This window comes from Panulirus ornatus, chromosome 3 (genome assembly GCF_036320965.1).
Source record: "Panulirus ornatus isolate Po-2019 chromosome 3, ASM3632096v1, whole genome shotgun sequence".
Lineage (NCBI taxonomy): Eukaryota > Metazoa > Arthropoda > Malacostraca > Decapoda > Palinuridae > Panulirus > Panulirus ornatus.
The window spans coordinates 23,801,123-23,823,410 of NC_092226.1; the positions used below are offsets into that span (position 1 = coordinate 23,801,123).

The 22,288-nt window shown below is 44.8% G+C and overlaps 1 long non-coding RNA gene across 1 annotated transcript in view; it reads right to left on the bottom strand.

The window, feature by feature from the left end:
* Nucleotides 1–20,784, bottom strand: part of LOC139759780 (uncharacterized) — a 212,670-nt gene extending 191,886 nt beyond the window's left edge. The window contains exon 1 of the long non-coding RNA XR_011715145.1: nucleotides 20,666–20,784. This is a non-coding gene — a long non-coding RNA (uncharacterized lncRNA). The remainder of the gene's footprint in view (nucleotides 1–20,665) is intronic.
* Between the last annotated feature and the right edge of the window lie 1,504 nt (nucleotides 20,785–22,288).

Genomic DNA, 22,288 nt, shown 5'->3' on the forward strand with positions numbered 1-22,288 from the left:
ACAGTCATAGACAGACTGGAGAGAGTGTAGCGTCGAGCCACCAGGACGATCTTCTCACTGAAAAACAAATCCTACAAGATTCAATTGCTATAATCTGTAAGCTTAGAAAAGAGAAGATTAAGAGGTGATCTAATACGTGTATTCAAAATTATCAAAAGCTCTGATAGTCTTGATCTATCAAGTTACATGAGACTTGATTCGTTTGATTTCATACGTAGGAATGGATACAAACTCGTGGGCAAAAGTTTAACCTCAAATGAGTCGAAGTACCATTTCTCAAAACAGGATTGTTAACATATGGAACTATTTTCCAATCAGCGGTTGAAAGCTGTCCTGTAGATAAGTTTAAGAATGAAATGATAAATACTGTGCTTTAAGTCCGCAACTTAAGTTACTTGCGCCTCCTTCGTCACGACGACAATTTATAGGTCATTTTTATATAATAATCTGTATACCTTCTGATCTTTACTACATTAATCTGTGAGTGACCGACATCTTCAGCTACCACAGCCTCGAAAGGATCCAGTGGTCTGCTGCAGTTTGAATTCCTTTGTACTCCTCTTGTACTCCTTTGTAAACCTGTTATACGCCCTATAGCATCAGATCAAACTGATATATACAGAGCCCCAGCTAAAAAATAGATGACATATTTGTACGAAAAAAAAAATTAAAAGTAGAGACCATTGTTACGAAAACGTAAAATCTACATTTCCTGGTTTTCGGGAATCAATGGTTCGTCGCCCTTGAGGCTCAACGATCGCAAAATCTGGTTTTCGGAATTTCGAAAATTCTTTTCAAGAGACGCCGTCGTATTGCTCGTGTTCCTCCGGGGCGGGTGGATGGTGCCTCCTCAACATTACTGTGTTGGACACGGGGGGGGCCACAAGGGAGCTCCGCTCACCTGTGGTTCATGACGAAGGAGGGGTGGGAAGGGGAGGTTGTGGTGGATGACGTGCAGTGGCCAAGGTGATTTTTATGGTGGGGGGACATCATGGCATTAACATGGGAGAGGGGGAGGAGTTTTCAGTGTTCTAGCCTTAGACTGTACTTACATATTTTCTATCATTAGATATTTACATATCGTTTTCTACCATTAGATATTTACTTACATATCGTTTTTTACTATTCGATGTTCCAACTCTTTACTTTATAATCTTGTGATATTTTCTTTATAATACACATCAGCAAATCTCTTTTCTTTCACTCTTTCATTTTTATTACAATACTGACCTTCTTACAAATTGCAAACACTGTGACATAATTACTTCTTTAAATCAGTTCCTGAGTACTCCTCGATATTTTTACGTATTCTTCCTAAAACAAACTGGTACAAAAACTTTGCTTCACATCATCACATTTTATAAATCTATTTAAGAAATAAAGAATATTTCCCACAAGTAATCATGAAATATGAGTTCAGTCTCTCTCGCCATATACTTCGCACAGAGTTACTTTAATCCCATTTTTCCCCACACAGGTTTAAAAGAAAATGTCACTTGGATTTGTGTTTTTTCTCTTCCTGCCCTCACGCATTAAGCTGTGCCAATCTCCTTCCCTCAGCCTCTGGTTCATCCAATTCTTCGGGGCGGTAAACAAAGGATGATTAGTTACACTAGCCAAACTACCAGCAAATTCCATTCTTGGTTGCCAGGTAGCACTCAAGGGAATTAAATGATTAAGGTAACAGCTAAAAACTGTCCGATGGAGAGGGAGAGTGTGGAATGTGGAGGGAGAAAAGTTGGGTAATGGAAGGGAGGGATGGGATGGCATGGGAAGGGGAGGGGTAGAGGGAGGAATAGAAAAAGAATGGTAAAAATTAGAGGAGAGAGGTGGATGGAAACGGGAGGGAATTGAAGGGAGGGAATTGAAGGCAGGGTCCACCATGGCAAAAGGATGGGGCAACTAGGAAGTGGGGAGGAAAGGGAGGCAATGTTATGCGGGAAGAAAAGAACGGAATGGAGAGACTGGGCAAATGAAAATAGAGGGAGAAAAGGAAGAGAGGAAGAAGGAAGGAATGGGGAGATGAAAATGATAGATAGGAATAGAAAGGCGGAAATGGGAAGAGTGAATAACGTGACAGAGGGAGGGGAGGAAAAGGGACAAGGAAGAACGTGACGACCTTCCCGGGGCTGGAACGTACACAGCCTCACAGAATGACGACCTTCCTGGAATCTCCTTGACCTTTCTTGTGCTAAAACCCGCAAGAATCTATGATTTTTACCTCTGCTATCCAATAATCTGAAAATATTGAAGCGATGAAATAACCACTTTGATTCAATCCAACATCGGAAACTTGATTTACGCCAAAGAACAATAGTTTTCGAATCTATCTGATGTTGTGGCTGAGGCAACTCCTCCTGTACCTAATACATACATCAAATATTTTTCAATAAGAAAATATCTAAAGACCCCAGGACAGAACTGGCAAGACTTCGACCTAAATATACATTAAAAAAAAAGATCTCTCAGTGGGGATCTGCTTAGCCAAATATCCATGCCAACTTCAGTGGCTGGGATATTTTGCCGGCAGTGGTTCCTTTGTTGCTGTAGTGGGGAAGGGGGGGGGGGCGGTGATTAGCGGCGGTGGGTATCTGGTCACGCCGCCCACCACCCACCACGGCCGCCCCCGCCACCCCGTGACTCCCGCCGCCCACCATGGGTGGTCCTCAGCCTGACGCCGCAGCAGGCGCTGCAGAGACGCCGGGCACTGACGGGGTCGGGGCTGCTGGCAGCGTTCAGGGACTAGTGATGGAGGCGGGTGCTGGAGGAATGAAGGGAAGGGTAGTGGTGGAATAGGGATGGAAGGGAGTGGTGGGGTAGAGGGGACGAGAGACAGAGAGAGTACTAGAGGAGTGATGGATGGTGATGGAGCAGAGTGATGGAAAATTTTAGAGGAAGGTGATGGAAGAGTGGTGATGACTGGATGTCCTGGAAGCCTGTTATGGATGGGAGGTGCTGGAAGAGCCTGATGTATAGGGTAGCGCTGGAAGAGTGATGTGAGGGGGAGCTGTTAGAGAATGATGGAGGGAGGTAATGGAGTTGGGAGATGGAGTGTAGGATGTTGGGGAAGCGTGATGTGAGGAGGGTGCTGGTGCCATGTGGCGGTGGAGAGCCATGATGGTGGAAGGTGGTGGTGGAGACCCATAGTGGTGGGAGGTGGTGGTGGAGAGCCATGGTGATGGAAAGCCATGCTGATGGGAGGAAGTGGTGGGGAGCCATGCTGGGGTTAAGTGTTTGAGAAGAGGAATAGTGGTGGATGTAGTTGTTGGTGGGGTGGTGGTAGTGAGCCGTGCTGGAGGGAAGCAGTGGCGGGGGGAGATGGAGAACAATGATGAGGGGGAGGTACTGGTGGAGAAGGATAGGGAAGAGAACGATCATAAGGAGCAAGAACAGGGGTAAGACCCTGGTGGTGTGAAGATGATGACAGTCTGTTTCGTGGTGACCATCTTACTTTTCCTCTCTGCCAATATAAGTGGAGGTTACTGGACGTTCTGCGTACTGGGGCCATCAATGAAAGTGTTAACAGCAGCACAATGGCAGTTTGTGGTGACGGTTTTGAGTAGTACTATTGTCAGTGGTGTTTGGAAGGCGATTGCAAGAATTCGACTGAAAAGCTCTCGTATTGTGGCTGAGGTCTTTGCGAAGACGAAGGATCTCATGTTGTGGTTATACTGTATCGCTTACAGTAAGGCTCGTTCGTGATCCTGGCCCCTGGCCTCCCAACCAAACACAACTTGCTCATAAACCTTACCCTAAACACGACCAGAACCTCCCACCAACCTCCGCCTTCATTCTGTACGGTGCGTCGCTTCACTCTTAACTAAATTCCTCGCTAAAACCAAGTGTAGCTTGAAGACTTCATCTTCTTGAGTAAGCTTTCATCTCAAGGTCTGCAAAGGTCTGACGAAACGTGGAGGTAAAAATCATCCTTTTTCTTCACACAGACACAGTTGGGTATACACTCTCATTTGTTGGTGTTAGTGTCGAGTTCGAGAACCGAGTGACGGATGGCCCATCTCCGAGACCCCTCCCTCACCCATCGGATCCTGTGGAACCCATTCAGCGTCGACCCACGCTCCGCTGCAGCACCCCTGATGAGCATGAACATACCCTCCTATGCTGTACCCTTACCTCATGTTGAAATCGAAGTATCCTTCCTTATCACAGTCCCATCCTTGAGCATTAACCTCTGCTGCTGCCTCAAAAGTCCAACCCTTCCATGAGCGTCCATGAGCAATACACAATGTACTCCAGGATACCACGATCACACTCCATCCATTTCCATCAATCTATGCTCCTACCACAATGCTAATCCTTCCATGGGCACCAGCATTTCCTCCTGCTTCATCCACAGCCTCAAACCATGAGCTTCAAACTATGCTCCTACCCTCAATCGAATCCTGTGTGTACAGTCCTAAGCGAGAGATAACTACACGTTCTGCAAGCGTTACGTGAAGAGTAAAACGACGAGACGGTACGATCCTCGAACACGACGGTACGATCCTCGAACACGACGATACGATCCCCTGAGCATGATGATACGACCCTTTAAAACAAGTCGGGATGATACATACATCCTGGCCTTTAACCTAACTGTGATCAGTTCGCTCAAGAGGTTATTGATGTCTGTCACCGGAACCCTAAATATGGCGAGAATCATTTGTCGGGTTGGTAAGGTATACGAGGATGTGGCCGTCACCTGCAGTGGACGAAAACTGCTGACCCTGCAACTTTTGCCCTCCCCGGCAACTACCTGTCATCCTCGGCAACTTCTGTCACCCCTCAGCAACTCTTGTTAACCCCGGAAACACTTGGTATCCCAAGCAAATCTTCCTCTGAATTCATTAAAACCACATCAGGGCACGTAAAATGCATTGATGAATGAATAAGAGAGAAAAGTGGTAAATGATGAATAACAAATGAAAGTTACTAATAGATGTCGCAAGTAAGGTCAACTGTAAAACTTGAGAAAAATATGATGAAAATGAAAGCTGACAAATCGTGGAGAAGGTTTACTACGGGGAAAAGAATACAAATGTCTACGTTATTTCTTTATCTAGAGTGCTTTCAGTGGGATATTATACTTATAAGTTCACGCTAAGTGGGTAGAGGTAGAGTGGTAATTACACGGCATTTAAAAGAAATCTTGATGTTGTAAATTCTAGATCACGTACAACAGTGAATATGAGATTATAACCAAATGCTACACATAGCGAAGGTACCCACTGTGGCACCGTCTCATATCCACTTCTCCTACCAGCCCCAGCAGTAACTAGGCGCTATGGCGTCTCGCTGTCACACCGACCCCTGCAGTAGCCAGTCACCACAGTACTTTTTCTATCCCCATCTCATCCATCTGTTACACCAACCCCTGTAGCAGCCAGGCTAGCACTGCAGTACCCTTCCTTCCCCTCTTCCACCTGTCACAACAGCCCCAATAATGGCCAAGCACACTGACCCCCCTAAATCCTTCACCACTCATATCGGAGGACCACATCTCCTCTGTCGGCCACAGCTTTCAGCACTGGCAACCAAACTGCAGCGGACTCAGGCTCTCCTCTTCACCTACTACTCCCCACTCCACTCACCATGACCACTGTCTTCGTAAGCCTACAGTGGGGAGGGCTGAGGGGTCATTAGCTGTATACGTAGTGGGGATGGTTGCAGGTTTGTTAGCTTTTCTCACAGTGGGAAGGCTGTAGACTTCTTAATTGTACAGACAATGGAGGGGGGGGGGGGGGCGCAGGTTTGTTAACTGTACACACATTAGTGAGGGGCTGTGGTCTTGTTACCTGAAAACATCTTAAAAGGGCGACAGTGTAGGGGACAATTGTATGAGCTGGTGCTAGAAAGAAGGAGGCACAGTAACGTGAGCGACTGGAAGACAGGTTTAAACTTACCAGGAAGCGAAACTCTATTGCTTTGCTATGTGGAGTAAAATATCAAAATCAACAATTTTCCAGTTCTTGTCCCTGAATTCAATGACTCTCTTGAGCTTTAGAAATTTCATTATTAGGGGTGTTAATGCAAAAGTACAATTACTTATTCTAATGTCTATCTCACTGTGCGGGGAGAGAGTTCTAAGCTTGTAGGAACAACTCTCTTGAACTTCCTCTATCATCACACATTCGCAGGTTCGATCTTTTGACCTTTCTTTACTATCATGCAACTCTTTAAACTTATGAGATGGAGAGTAAATGGGAGCAGAAACATGAGTACCTTTAGCCTCAGATACAGAGGAAAAGGTTGAAAAACAGGGAGGAGTCATTAATCAAAAGATGGCCCAGAGCGAGGGATCTTCGCGATATGTTAAGATGAAAGCGACACTCTAGCCTCCCAGAATCATTAAGGTATAAGAGAGCTAGAAAGGAATCTAGCAGGATAAGAAATGAGGGAGAGAGATGTTCTGCAAGGAAATATTATGAAGAAAGCAAAGAAGAATCCAAAACATTTCAATAAAGTTATGAGAAGTACATTGGCAGTTAAGGAGCAGCTAATCAGACTTAAGGATTCAGAGGGAATGGCCCGGGGTGGAGACAGTGAAAAGCATTGAAATATCTCGAGAGGTCATGAAGACAATACTAAAGGGGTCATACAAGTCTCATGGTCCTGAGAAAAACTTTCCACATGCGCTGAAAGTGTGTGTAGGTACACCTGACAAACCAACTGAATTGTTGTTCAAGATATTGATTGGAAAAAGTGAGGTGCCAAGGGAGTAAATGATAAGAAATGTGATGCCATTCTGTAAGAAGGAAGATCGTAAGTATGGTATGTAAGATATTGGAAAAGTTGATCAGAAAGTCTATGATGACTTCCTGCAAAGTAGAAACCACGTGAGAAATATGGTTTAAGGAGATGGAGGTCATGTGTAACGAACCTCTCCTAGAATTTCTACGAGAAAGTAAGCTCTATTTGAGGAAAAAGAGAAAGCTGGATGGATTGTCTGCATCTGGACCGCAAGAAAGTATTTAACACAGGGGGCTGATAAGAAAGCTCAATTCCAGGCAGGAATAAAGAGGAGAATATTTTCATGGGTAGAAGTTTATCTTAATGGGAAAGGAACGAAGGCCGCGCGTCAGAGGAATCTTCTCGAAATGTGTTGAGGAAATCAGTGGGGTGTCACTGGAATCAGCTCTGGAAACATGGCTTTTTCTGATGCATGGATTGGCCTTCTGCCTGAATCGATTCGTAGATGATGCCAAGGTTATGAAGGATGTGAAAAAGCGAAGACGACTGCATCAACTTACAAGGGAACCTAGACAAACTCCAAAGCTGACATGATATGTGGTTGAAATCTAACCTGAGTAAGTGCAGTAAAGATGGGACAGGTCGAAAGAGGTCTTCGATGTATACTCATATCATCTAAAGGAATATAAGCTGCAGGCATCTGTTACTGGGAGAGATCTGCGAATGGACATCGTCCCTAACCTGTCACTGAATACACACATTAGAATAATATAGGACACAAACTGTCTGCTGGAAAATATTAGGATAGCTTTCAAGTACATGGACAAGGAAATATTCAGCACGTTGTTCACATCCTACATGAACACAAAGAAGCACAAAGAACAAATAGAGAAGGTCCGTAGGAAGGCAGCAAAGGTGACACTAGAATTAAGAGACTTAATCTATAGGGAAACGTTAGCGATAAGCCTTAACTTTGAACATCATGGAAGCAAGTAGAGCAAGGGGTGACCTACTCACAATTTATCAGTTTTTAAACCTGTTTGATAATGTCAACAGTAAACAGTTCTTCGAAAGATTTAGGGATAGAGCAACCAGCAGAGACCATAACATGAAAGCAAGCAGAACACTTGTAATAAAAGATAAAAAAGTACTTTTACAGTACGAGAGCGGTGGATGAATGGTATAAAGTGGATGCTAGAATCGTGAATGTAGAGAGCATACAATTTAAAATGTTATATGACAGTAAAAAAAGATTGAAGAGTAGTACAAATAAGTAATCAAACACACACACACACACACACACACACACACACACACACACACACACACACACACACACACACACAGACTTACATCAGGTGAGTGTGTGTGCGTGCGTGGATGCGTGTATGCTCGTCCGTGTCAATGTTTAAGTTCGTTTTATGGGTGCACATAAGCGTTTTGCCACGCATACATATAGGTAAATACGTGATCTTGTTGCAAAACACCTTCAAAATTAGCAATTCGCAAACAGTTGCTCCTCCCCAGCCTTTCCTCCTTTGCCTCAGAAGCAGGAGCAGTACAAGGACCAGCAGCAGACCCAGAAGTAACAGCAGCAGAAGTAGCAGTAGAAGGCTCACCATCACCACCAGCAGGATCCCCCCCCCCCCCAGACTGAGAGTTCCGCTCCTGCTACTTACATAACTAAACACCACCACCTAACTAGCACTTTCATGCAAATTTCTAAATAACCCCCTTTATCTGCCGGGGCGCCCCTCTGCCATCCGCCAGCCAACTGCGGCAGGTGGTTGGCTATTGTCATGGTAGTTGGGTTGTTAGGAGATTGGATCGCCACCTGACATGCAACGTCCGCGTCTTAATGGGAAGCGAAGTGTCTTCATCGAGAAAATGGCTTATTCGGGCGGGTTCATTACGATCACTTGACACGAGGAGGAGGCGGAGGAGGAGGAGGAGGAGGACCCCGTGGGTGGGGACCTCCGGGCAGGAGTTAGATGAGAGGAGGTAGGTAGGCAAGGGAGCTCCAGTAGACAGACACAGACAGAAAGACAGACAGACGGACACTTTCTGGTTATACAACACTGGGCCTATGTCTTAGGAGATAGAGATAGATAGATAGATAGATAGATAGATAGAGAGAGAGAGAGAGAGAGAGAGAGAGAGAGAGAGAGAGAGAGAGAGAGAGAGAGAGAGAGGTGAGTAGAGAGAAAAAGGGAAGGAGAGTAGAGGTGGAGAGGGAAACAGAGAGGGAGGAAGAGTAGAGAGAGAGAGAGAGAGAGAGAGAGAGAGAGAGAGAGAGAGAGAGAGAGAGAGAGAGAGAGAGAGAGAGAGAGAGAGAGAGAGCCCACAGTCACTCGCATTCACCCTACTGTTTCAGTGCTTCCCATCAGGTAGTCTGTCAGTCACCTACCTACTATCTACTACTATCTGATTCCCCCTCATCGGTTGCCCCTCTGCCCCGCCATCTACCGTAGGAGAAAAACAACAACAAAGTGTGCGATAAATATGAAAAATTCATAAGTAATTATAGATAAAGTAGTGTACAGAGGAGGAACATCCATTATGTCTCGACCTAATTTACGTGATGTAAACCCTCATCTTTAATTAGCCGAGTTACCTGATAACACACAGTCTCTCGCACTCACCTTTACCTTTCGCAAGCTGTTCGTAAGTTACGAGTTTGCTCTTACGTATTCGTCATGGTTTTCACGTGTTCCCTGAAACCTTTATAGTCACCAAAATAAAGGCATTAAAGATGTCTGATTCACATGAGCCCAGAATCTCTCCCGTCAAATGTCTGCAAGACAATCAGGCTGGACCTCAAAGGCGATTTGACCACACAAAGCCCTCATTATGCAAGCTTATTTAAGCAAGGTTCCCACCTCATTTCTGAGCGTATTTCTAAGGGCAATTTACCTAAAATAAGCTTCACATGAGCTTAAGTTTTACTAGATATTTAACAGAACCACATTAACGTTAAACATGTCAGTAGTAAACTGCTTCCTTTATCCTGGACACAGAAGATAACATAATGGGTTAACGTCGCCTCCGCTAAGTGGTCAGGCCACCTGCTTTCCACTACTTAATTTGTACTTCATTTAATCTTTTGAAATTGTTCCGTTTATGGTTTTTCTTTTTACCTTTCGTTCTAATTTGTTCCCTGGGGGATAAATGATCTCACGTCTGTTTTAAGACAGACAGACCACATACATGATGTGTGTGTGTGTGTGTGTGTGTGTGTGTGTGTGTGTGTGTCAGAATTATCCTCAACACCTGAAGAAGGTGTTCAAGATATTTCCGCTGGTCGATGTAGTTAGCTTGATGTTGACGGCCATAATGACCCTGGCAGTTGATGAGCCTAGAGCCGCCCAGCCAACCAATCATTAAGCACGACGGTACGACCCATGTGCATGACCTTTCCCCTATGGGTTAGGTCAAAGGTCACACCTTCATACTTAAAAGGGTTGTTCCGTCGACCCATTGTCCTTAACAGGGGTTAACAATAATCTTAACTACATTTGCAAGAGGCACAGTTGGATACAGGATACAGATGTATGTATTATCTTTTGAATAAGAGAGATAGAGATAGATAGATAGAGAGAGAGAGAGAGAGAGAGAGAGAGAGAGAGAGAGAGAGAGAGAGAGAGAGAGAGAGAGAGAGAGAGAGAGAGAGAGAGAGAATGTGACAACGTGTCAGTTACTGAATCATTCGTGTCAGATATTCGTGGCAAGATCCAGTATACACATAACCGACACAATACCCTTCCCACCAGTTGATTGGCTCCACGAACCACTCGCAAAACACGAACACACACACACACACACACACACACACACACACACACACACACACACACACACACACACACACACACACACACACACACACACACACACACACACACACATACACACACACACACACACACACACACAGTACCGTCGGTCACCTTACCAATCCAGTCAATCATCATGATACAGCCCATCTTAAGGAAACATCTGGTGCATAACCACCCGGCGAAGGTAAACACAAACTTAAGTTCGACATTATAATCCTGAGTCCATTTGCAGCAAGAAGGACAGCATTACACTTTGACTTGGTGACTTTCCTGAGCGCAAAAGACAACTGCTATTCACTGGAGACTAAACCAGTAACCTAACCGCAGTCCATGAACAAACACGAAAAAGAAAATAGAAAACGAACTTCACAATTCTGACCTCCTTGAAACCCTAAGAGAATTCACTCTCTTCAAGACATCCTTCTAATGTATCTTACTCATATCAGAGACAGAAATACTTCAATATTTGTTCTGGAAAAAACAGTATCTATCCATAACGAGGTTCTTTCGAATGCGAACAACCTCCCAATTACATCACAGCACCCTGACACCAGAGGATCAACAACAAACATGCACAACACTACATGACACAACTGGAACAATGGCACATATAGAACAGAATGTCCGCATCTCCACAGAAGTCTCCATTCACTACTTAACCTCACACAGTTCACATCCTCCAGCCACCTTGAATGGACAGTTACTCCCAGTGAAGAAAACACCAACCATTCTAGGCATTGAATAACACAGAAAACGTCAATCCAAATGCAACTCACAAACTAGATACCTTCACAACACTACGTGGCACCAGATTTGGACAAGAGAAGAACTCATCCTAGACGAACAATTCCTCCCTCCGCCTCACACCAGACTATGCCTCACCTGCCTGGCCTTCCACCCTCTCAAAAGCAAATGTAACAAAGCTGGAAGCCGCTCAAAACATACTCGTCAAAATAGTCACTGGCTGCCTAGCAATCATGAACGCTTAACATCTACACAATGAAATGAATATCCCACCTCAACATGCTCAGTACTCAAATCTCAGCAATAGCACTAGATCCCTCTTATCCAAACCATCAACTGCCGAGGATATAAAAAGCTTGCTACTGCTCCACACTTTAATAACGTCTACTCACAGATCATCTGAGCCCAAATAGATATGACTGTGACAAAATATATACACACTGAAATAACCTGTCAAGCACCGAACGAAACAATCTCTCAGCTCAGTCTTAAACTCCAGCCTCACAACATATACCATCAGAAACCACACTTCCCAGACAAACACGAGTCACACTTCCCATTTATGCTCTAGACATTACCAATATCTATAACACTTCAAACACAGTTTCATCATATCCCAAGACCCTTCATACCCTCGATGCAACTACCGTAAAGAAGACGCTAAGCACTTACCCCTCAGCTGTTCTGCACTCACCGCACATAGACGCACACGCACATAACACTTCATGACCTATGGTCCCGATCGGTGGACAATACCAGCTAGTTGAGTGCTGCAGGAGCCTCAAAAAGATAGAGGGGACTCCTGGGTCAGGAAATTAGTATACATATATATGGTGTACAATTTGCTGTTGCACACAGGGGGTAGATATCTTGCATGAACATCTAACACAACAATGTCTATATCTTCGTGCAACAGTTCCATGTCGATGCCACATGTTTCAGTGCGTATCATTCATGCAACATGTGTCAGGAACATGTTTACAGAGAATACCATTAATTCTTCAGGTGCTCCACGTGTCTCCTCACTATCCCAGTTACCGTCAGTGTTTTCCCACTATACCAGGTACAGCCAGTGTTGTATCACTATCCCAAGTACCGTCAGTGTCGTCCCACTATCCCAGGTGCCGCCAGTGTCGTCCCACTATCCCAGGTACCGCTAATGTCGTCCCACTATCCCAGGTACCGCCAGTGTCGTCCCACTATCCTAGGTACCCGTAGTGAATAAGCCTCCCTTACGTAGACCCGATGCACCACGTACCGTTGGTGAGATACACCATAACCCATTAACTCCTGACGTAGTTACCATCGGTACAAGTGCTACCGTTGAGGTGCTGTTGCTGATGAGCCGTTATAGTCCTACTTCCCACTGACTAACCACAGGTTCAGCCCACCATGTGGTCCCCTTCTACAGCAGGTTCCACCATGTGGTCCCCTTCTACACCAGGTTCCACCATGTGGTCCCTCTCTACCCAAGGTCCCACCATGTGGTCCCCTTCTACAGCAGGTTCCACCATGTGGTCCCTCTCTACACAAGGTCCCACCATGTGGTCCCCTTCTACAGCAGGTTCCACCATGTGGGCCCTCTCTACCCAAGGTCCCACCTTGTGGTCCCCTTCTACAGCAGGTTTCACCATATGGTCCCCTTCTACACCAGGTCCCACCATGTGGACCTCTTCTACGTACGACATGTCCCACAATGTGGTCTCCTTCTACAGCAGGTCCCATCCATCATGTGGTCCCTTCTACAGCAGGTCCCACCATGTGGTCCCCTTCTACAGCAGGTCCCACCCATTATGTGGTCCACCTCTACCGCAGGTCCCACCAGTGTGGTCCCCCGCCACCGCAGGCACCACTCTCTGGTCCCCTCCGCCGCAGGCCCCACAAAACAAAACACGTAATATATTCTAAAAACATAATTAGGATCTAGAACAAAAGCTGAACCTTTTGAGAGAGGCGTTCTGGAAAGACACCTAAATGTCTATAACCTAAGAAATATAAGTATATTTCACAACGAATTACTAAACAATCAGACAACATTCTATTCAAACTTTAAAGAGAAACTTACAACAAAGCAATCCTACAGAAATGTTTATACATTTGCAGATATACACAACATTACTCTTATATATATATTCAGATATCAAAAATTTACTCCACGGAAACATTCAAAACCGTTAGGATTTTTTTCTTTTTCTTAAAAGTTGGTGGTTGGTAACAGGTAGTCGTCTGTTCTAGACCGTCACTTCAAGAGAGTTGGTACCGAGAGCCTGTTCCAGGGTTTTACTAGTACCGAAGCCTGAAGAACAGCGAACAGGTATGAGGAACAAGGTCTAGCTAGCTGTCGATGTGGATCTGTTTTATTTCAGGTCCTCCTAGTTCGGTGAACGCCGCTGCTCGTACCACACATGGGGTCCCACTCATGATGGTCCGTATGGTGTGGTCTTTTACTGACGTGAGCACCGTCGGCGTGGTATCAGCTGCAGGTACCCGCCCGTGTGGTGTCTGCGTCAGGTACCGTCGGTGTGGTGTCTACTACAACAAGTACTAGCTCGTGTGGTGCCCGCCGCAGGTACCCTCCAGTGTGGTGCCCGCCGCAGGTACCCTCCGGTGTGGTGCCCGCCGCAGGTACCCTCCGGTGTGGTGCCCGCCGCAGGTACCCTCCGGTGTGGTGCCCGCCGCAGGTACCCTCCGGTGTGGTGCCCGCCGCAGGTACCCTCCGGTGTGGTGCCCGCCGCAGGTACCCTCCAGTGTGGTGCCCGCCGCAGGTACCCTCCGGTGTGGTGCCCGCCGCAGGTACCCTCCGGTGTGGTGCCCGCCGCAGGTACCCTCCAGTGTGGTGCCCGCCGCAGGTACCCTCCGGTGTGGTGCCCGCCGCAGGTACCCTCCGGTGTGGTGCCCGCCGCAGGTACCCTCCGGTGTGGTGCCCGCCGCAGGTCCCCTCCGGTGTGGTCTCCACTCTCTCAGGTACCACCAGTGTGGTCCTCGTTACCGCAGGTGCCGACGGTGTGGAGCCTAACTGCCGCAGTCCCTCACTCCCCCGGTTTAGCTCCTTAACTGCTGCAGGACCTCCCACTGCCACTGGTGCCCCCGGTGTGGTCCCGGAGCTGCCGCAAGCCCACGGGTCCCGCCGCAGCTGCCGCTCGACCTAATGGGTTAACGCTACGCGGGAGGCTTTAACTCCGGGTTTATTACTAACTGCGGTCGGGGTGTCAGCAGTGCAGGTTTTTGTTAGGTCTAATAGTGTTGTGGCTGATGACAGGCTGCCACCGCATCCACGGCTACCACCATTACCCACTCCCTTGGGAAGGAAAAGCTATGACAAGCGAAGCCCCATTGTACATTCAGGTCTATTTGGCCTCCTCGTAACAGTCAAACTATTCATCCGACCGTACGAAGTGGAATCAAACTTTTTAAAAAACAAAATGTTTTCATCGTGCTGCTGTTACGATCACCAATTACGAACGATTAGGATAATGGTGAACACCCTCTTCGGTACTTAGGCCATATAATAGCGTTGTTAGCCTTCTCTCTCATCGAGCCAGAGCCTTCGAAGTACGTCCTTATCATACGAGATAACCTATCCATCTCAAGTACGACTGGTAACTTAATCCCTTCAGCATAACAACAACAGCCCACCATATGAGAGGTAAACATAAGGAAACTACTGAACAATCGAGGAGAGGAAGACGAACTTACATTATCACCTGGGAACTGACTGATCTCAACATTCCATTACAAGAGACAATAGTAGGTCCAAAGAGACGCTGAGTAGGGAGAGGATGACCTCGCTTCAGACGTCTCGCTCCACTCCCCATGTAGTCCCCCTCATTTCATACATCCAGGTTTCATTCTTTACTAATCATCTCCCGATGGGTAGGGACACTAGGCACATGATTTGCCATGCATGGCGAAAGCCGCTCGGATGGTAGGAGTAATTGTCTGGTATCGACCAACACATGTGGCCCGTCTCGCGTGAGTTATTACCAACATAGATTTCAAGTTTAACAAAAAAAGAAAACGAAATCAAAGAGACTGGTCACAGATAATCCATATCGAACCCTAGGACAGAATGGGCTGTCCCCAAGTGACCCTTTTAAACCCGACCACACAGATTTCCGAAGCAATACACTTCAGCACCAAACAGTTCTGCGTAGTTGCACTTTTGCATCTTCCAGTTCCCACGATGTGCACCTCAGCATCTATCAGCTCCAGGGCAGCGCAACTCATAACTTAGTAGTTCCTAGGCAGCGCACATCAGCACCTGGCAGTTTCCCAGGCAGCGCACTTCAGCACCTGGCAGTTCCTAGGCAGCGCACTTCAGCACCTGGCAGTTTCCCAGGCAGCGCACTTCAGCACCTGGCAGTTCCTAGGCAGCGTACTTCAGCACCTGGCAGTTTCTCGATAGCATACCTACCAGTGCTTAGGTAGTGCATCTCAGCACCTAACCTAACCTAGGCAGTGCATCTAAACGCCTAGTTGTTCCCATGTAGAGCACCTAAGCACCTAACGTTCCTAAGCAACGAGCCTCAGCACTTAGCAGATCTTAGGCAGTGCGCCTCAGTACCTAACAGTTCCTAAGCAGTGAACCTCATCACCTAGCACTTCCTAGACAAGGCACCTTACACCTAGAAGTTCCTAGGCAGCTTACCACAACACCCAGCAGTTCCAAGGCAACGCATCTCAGCACCTAGAAGTTCCTAAGCAGTCCAACTTAGCACCTAGCAGTTTCTAGGCAGCGCACCTTACCACCTAGCAGATCCTAAGCAGTGCACCTCAGCGCCAAACAGCTTCTAGGCAGCGCACCTCAGTACCTAACACTTTCAAGGCAACGGATCTCAACACCTTGTAGTTCCTAGGCAGCGCACCTCAGCACCCAGCAGTTCCAAGGCAGCGCACCTCAGCACCTAACAGTTCCTAGGCAACGGATCTCAGCACCCTGTAGCTCCTGGGCAAAGCGCATCAGCACCTGATAGTACCTAAACAGCGCACTTCAGCATCTAGCACTTCCTAGGCAGCGTACCTCAGCACCTGACAGTTCCTAGGCAGCTCAACTTAGAACCTAGCAGTTCGTAGACAGCAACTCTCAGCAACTAACAGTTCCTAAGCAGCTTACCTCAGCACCTAACACTTTCTAAGCAGCACACCTTTGCATCTAACAGTTCCAAGGCAGCACACATCAAAACCTAGCATTTCCTAGACAGCGATTCCCAGCACCAACAGTTCCTAGGCAACGCATCTCAGCACCTAGCAGTTTCTAAGCAGCGCACCTCAGCACCTAACAGTAGCAAGAACCACCTCTTGGAAACTGAAGATCTCATCCACATGGATTACGTAAAGCCAGTCACAGATCTCAAGAACCTAGTTAATCATATTCATTTCTCTATCATACTCTACAATAGAGGAGAGGCAATGTCACCAGCAGCACATACCAACATGTATTCAATAACGGTATTGTGTGAAAACTGTCATTACGTTCGCATATCGTCCACATATCACTTCGCTGACGTATGTCATCACAGTAGCGTATTACATACATCCATTATGCCATGTCACACGATTCGCATACTTAGACAAGCACGGCTATGTTAATTGTTCATTACATTAGATGCCTTGATAGAATATGGTGGGATATCAATCAACCGTGTACATGTACGCGCATATTTGTACCGTAAATAAGTTTGAGATTGTCAGTAATTTAACGTGCAGTAACTTAGGTTTTTATCATATTGGTTTATGTAACATACATTTGTCGTGAGCCATCTCAGCCATCTTCATCGAAAACACCTATACCAAAAGGCTATGCTTACCACTTGCATACAGTCACTCAGCACTTATATACTCGTTATCATACTCACATAATTCGTAGATCTTTATCGGCTGCATCTGTAACGATCACTCACAGTGTATGCTAATAAACAAACCGTCTGGCTAGTAGTATATTCACATGAGTTACTGAGTAGCGCATCAAGAACATAATTACCATATTGATTAACTTTATGCTCAACGTACAGTAAACATATTTATCAGCAATGCCATTACACGCTTTACCACCACAATCACACATGTGAGGCTGTATCGTATATAACAACATATACCTAAGGCTATACTTAATATATAACAGTAACTAGACAACATTTTGCCTCTAAAGCTATTTCGTTTTTGTTTCACTTGGGAGGGGAATGATAATTATCCTATATGAATAAATCATCATGCTAGTCATTACGGCCAAATCTATTTTCAAAATATATCACCAAGAGAGACAAAAATGCACCGAGAAATGTAATTGAAAAAAATATTGATTAAGCCACAGTCTGTGATCTAAACGAGATAGGATCTTGTATCAAATACCTTCGATACAGGACCAGCGACCATACATGACAATATGTAACTCAGCAATGGACGTACCATCAGTGTCCTAAGCGGAGGAAACAAGAGAAAGTCTAGCGTACGATCAGGTAAATGGGAAACAAAAGAACCTAAGAATCGATTGGTCTTATCGCGAGCAAAAGAACTTCAAAGACTAAGGCAATCTCGGGTCACTATGGAGCATATAGATGGAATGACAAATGGGACGAAATTTGATTATAAAACAGACAGGCGTGGTGGAATGGCTGCCTACCTATAAGTACCTACGACAATATTTTGCCTATTGTAACGCTAACGCTTATCATACAACTTGTTTGTGTACTTACAATACTTTTACTGACGACGAGATATTACCAAAAGGCAGTGCTAAGGCTAGCATGTAGCTCTCACTGGGGGAAAATATCATGAACTTACGAAAAACGGTCGTATGAATAAAGTGACGTCAAGTGTTATAGACGAAATGTTAAGATTATATATATATAGTCGTGTACGGAAAATCAAGCAGCCCTCCTGGTTGAGGGAGACAAAAAAAAAAAAAAAAAGGAATTGCTACCCGCGCCAGAGGAATTAGATAACCACTGAAGCTAAGCAAGCCATCGTTATCCTACCTGACGCCCAAACGGGTATGACCGGTAATACACCTCACTGTGACGGAGATTAAGAAAAACTTCCTCACTGATTAATTAGAAGCAAACTGGGAAATAGCTGAACGATGTATCAAACATGAATGATACTATAACCTTTAAAAGGAACGAGTACAAGTGTTCAACGAGGTCAGAGAATCACCATTACAATGTAATAGCTATAAAATTATCCTAATGTTATCATGCTGTTATTGATGGGCAAAATTTTAACTACTCACAACTATCGATGTTATACTAATATCGTTGATCAAGCTAAAAGTCTATACAACTGATAGGTTGAAATGCTATGATATAAACAGGATAGGATAGAATAATCTACACTAGCCTAGCGGCTCATCTACGTCGCTAAGATAAACATCTGTATAGTTTAAATGAAAAAAAATAAAATACCGATTCAGCATTCAGTTCTACAAACTTTTCCTTAACTTCATTTTCACAGGAAATCGTATGCTTAAATCCTACCGTTAATGCCACATCATCCAACCTTGCGTTCAGATCCCATAGCACCAACATTCGATCCCTTACATCAACACTCAAAATTCTCTCTCAGTGTCTCCTCCTCCCACCCCCCCTCCCCCCGAAAAAAAAATCATTTACGCCTCTTATTACGAAGTGCATGAGCACTAACAAGCCCCACCTCAAAAAAGTCTACTTTTATTCTAACCCTCATTAATGCTGGTCTCACTTCCTTACATCTTTTAACTCTGTCCTAAAAACTCTATGAAAAGAGCCACCTCCTCTTTCGCCCTCACCCTCTCTCACTAACCGCGAACTTATCACCATGAACATTCTCGAACCATTCTACCTCACTCTCCCTTTCAGTCATAGCCAAAAGATCTCGAACCATTCTCCCTCACCCTCCCTTTCAGTCATAGCCAAAAGATAATGTTTTTACCCATCACACGCAGCACTTATCCTTTCCTGCTTCTCATCCTGGTTGTAGCCATACACATTCAGACAACACCCCAGTCTGAGCCCTCGGAAAGAAATCCTCGATTCTCTCTTTTTCATTTGTTCCTGATTCCGGAAAGTGATAATACAAGAAGAGCGTTTCTAACCTCATTTCGAAGATCAGAATGACTCTGAGCAAAGATAAACTTATATAATCTTTCGCCAGTTTGAGAAGGGCATGCCTGAAACAACCTAACTGTCGGAATTCACTCGCACAAGCGCCCTGCCTCCTCACTGGTCAAGGTCACTGGTAAGATCTCGAAATCAGAGCTGTGATGCGCACTCTGGTGTTCCAATTATATTTTCTTAATTGAAATATATTGGTAAATATCTCATTTTTTTGTCTTTTTCTTTTTAGACGTTTTAAATAATAAAACGCAAATGCAAATCAAATACTGTCAAAATAAACATTTATAAACTAGAAAAAGATGATCGTTTTTAAACACTGCTTAATTGTAGCTAGATTTATAGCGTCGTGTACCTGATGGAACAAATCGTTTTTCACGTTTTTCAGTGGAAAAAGAAAATGCCATTTCTTTCATTCGAGCACCAAATCTAGTACGATATAACATTTTCTTTTCGAAATTGAAAAGCCAGAAATTTTGTAGTTTATAATGAAAACCATCTACACGACAAATTATCATTCATTTAATACAGACGTTCGCAAAAATGCATAATACGAAAAATCCTCTGCTTGAACAAGGGCATTAACAGAGGAATGATTCATCGAAGTTACCCTAAACTCGTAAGAAAACGTACTGAAATCTAGCACAGCTTAATAAAGTCCTACCTTACTCAAACATTGCCCAGTATAAGTACCCATGGCACAAATTCTTACATATAAAGGCAACCAAACTACCAGATCTGCTCGACCCCGTCGATTGGTTGGGCTAGGCTATCTTAACGTCATCTTGACGGTCGTACGCAACGCCCACAAGGGATGGGGAGAGAGAGGTTGGCTTTCAGTCGTAAACCTACGATAACGAAAGTCGTATTTTCCATTAACATCAGTAGCAGTACATCATGCGATGTCGGAAGGAAGGAAGGAAGGAAGGGATATGGTGTACGTTAAGGCTGGCGCGGCGTTCCATAGGGTAGGTTACTGGCTTTGGGGGTTGGGGTGGGAGGATGATGGTCGGTATTTTTATGATAACGATCAATATTGCTACTAATATCGATATATAACACGAATTTTGTGAGGCCATTTGAGAAAGTGACGGGGTATAATGTATAAACGTACCATGCCTGGAGAAAAAGTGTAATGATTTTACTAAACAAGGAACGAAACATGTTGGTAAACAAACCCCAGAGAACGAACGGTAGATATTAAGCTCCGTAAAGAAAACGGTGTTCGTATAGACCTACATGGCGTTATAATCCAAACGAGGACTTCCATAATCAGATTAATTAAGATCAATACATCATCACATTACTCACCCTCAACGATGGTCCTCTGCCTCGTCCTGACGTCAGAAACATATACGGTCAAACCTAATCACCAGAGTATATTGTTTCACTCACTGAACAGAGCTGATGAAGGGCACACACACACACACTACCACCACCACACAGAACAAGATACTGCTTGTTGAAATAACCAGGACGGTGAGTGGGGGGGGGGTGTCCGAGTGTGCGCAGAACACACCAGTTGGACGGCACTGACAAGCGCGGGTAACAGCCGTTGTTGGTCGTTAAGCCGAGCGAAATGCAACGAAAATAAACAATTGTGATCTTACACAAAACGCTGGAATTATGAATATTTTTTTTCCCTACAAAGAAAAAGTATGTGATTTAATTTTCTAACCTTTAATCATATAACAATGAATATATTCTTAACTTATATCTCTTCTTATCTGCGACTGTCTCTGTCGTCTATCAACTAAGCCACTTCACATGAGCTGAGGGTGTAACGCGAGCCAGTATAAACTCACTTGCAAATGAAAACTAACCAATTAAAACTTCCTGTGACACACAGAAGTGCCTTATATGCTCGGTGAGGCCGAGGGTATGAACCTAGCTAGGATTTACGTGCATATGACTAAGCTGCTGCAGTGACAAGAGAAATTTATACAAGCGCATGCCGCCATCAGCTCTTCATTATAAGAACCAGTCTTGCTTGCCCCATGAGTGAAGTCATTCAAGTTCACTGTAATGTTAATGGCCTCCCAAGGTTAATCAGGGTAGGGGTGGCAACAAAGAGTTAAGCCAAACTTACCCGTTGACTATTGTTGGAAAAATACCTTTTGCATCTGTCAGAGTCTCGCATAACATATATGCAACCTATGTTGAGGGTGTCGACATCGAGTAAAATGAACTCTGTACTTACATGTCACAAAAAGTCAGAAGGTAATTCTAGTATCGCCTCTCAGACGAGCGGGGGAGCGAGTGCAGGCTATATAATTAAAGTAATTATCAAACAACGAGTGATATTTTTTTGTCTTACGTATCTAATTCTTACATTACTTTTGTAAGAATCAGGAAGCTTTTAGCTAATCTGAAAACGACGTAGCTTTTTTAAACCGGTGGTTAATCACTCTGTCTCCATCTCCAGTCGTCCAGAGTGAATAAGGAATCTTAATGCATTCTCTGCTGTTTCTGAGAAATCTTTATGAGAAAACTAATGCGCAGGTGATTGTTGTAATGATATCCCCCACCCAACAACCCCAGGTAATGTAATGCGGGTGGCAGCTTCCGTGTCCCCACAATACTATCTCTTGAACCAGGAGGATAGAATGGCGTGAGGAGCACGAGTGACGCCTGGTTCAACTGAGTGATATATCTGCCACAACTTTATTGATTAAAATGGATTTATAAGAATCACGTAAATGGTACACAAGTGAGATGCTTAACCAGGAGTATATTTCGTGGGAATAATATGGTTCAACTGTAGGATAAGATTGAAAAAAAAATATGCTTGAGGAAAGAGATTGATTGCACGAATGAAAGAGGCACGGGTAAGGGAGAAAAAGGGTAAGAGAGGAGGGGGAAAGGGAGGAGAGGGAATTTCAGGGGAAAAATAGATAGAGAGAGACGAGGTAACGTGTGGAAGGATCAGACCTA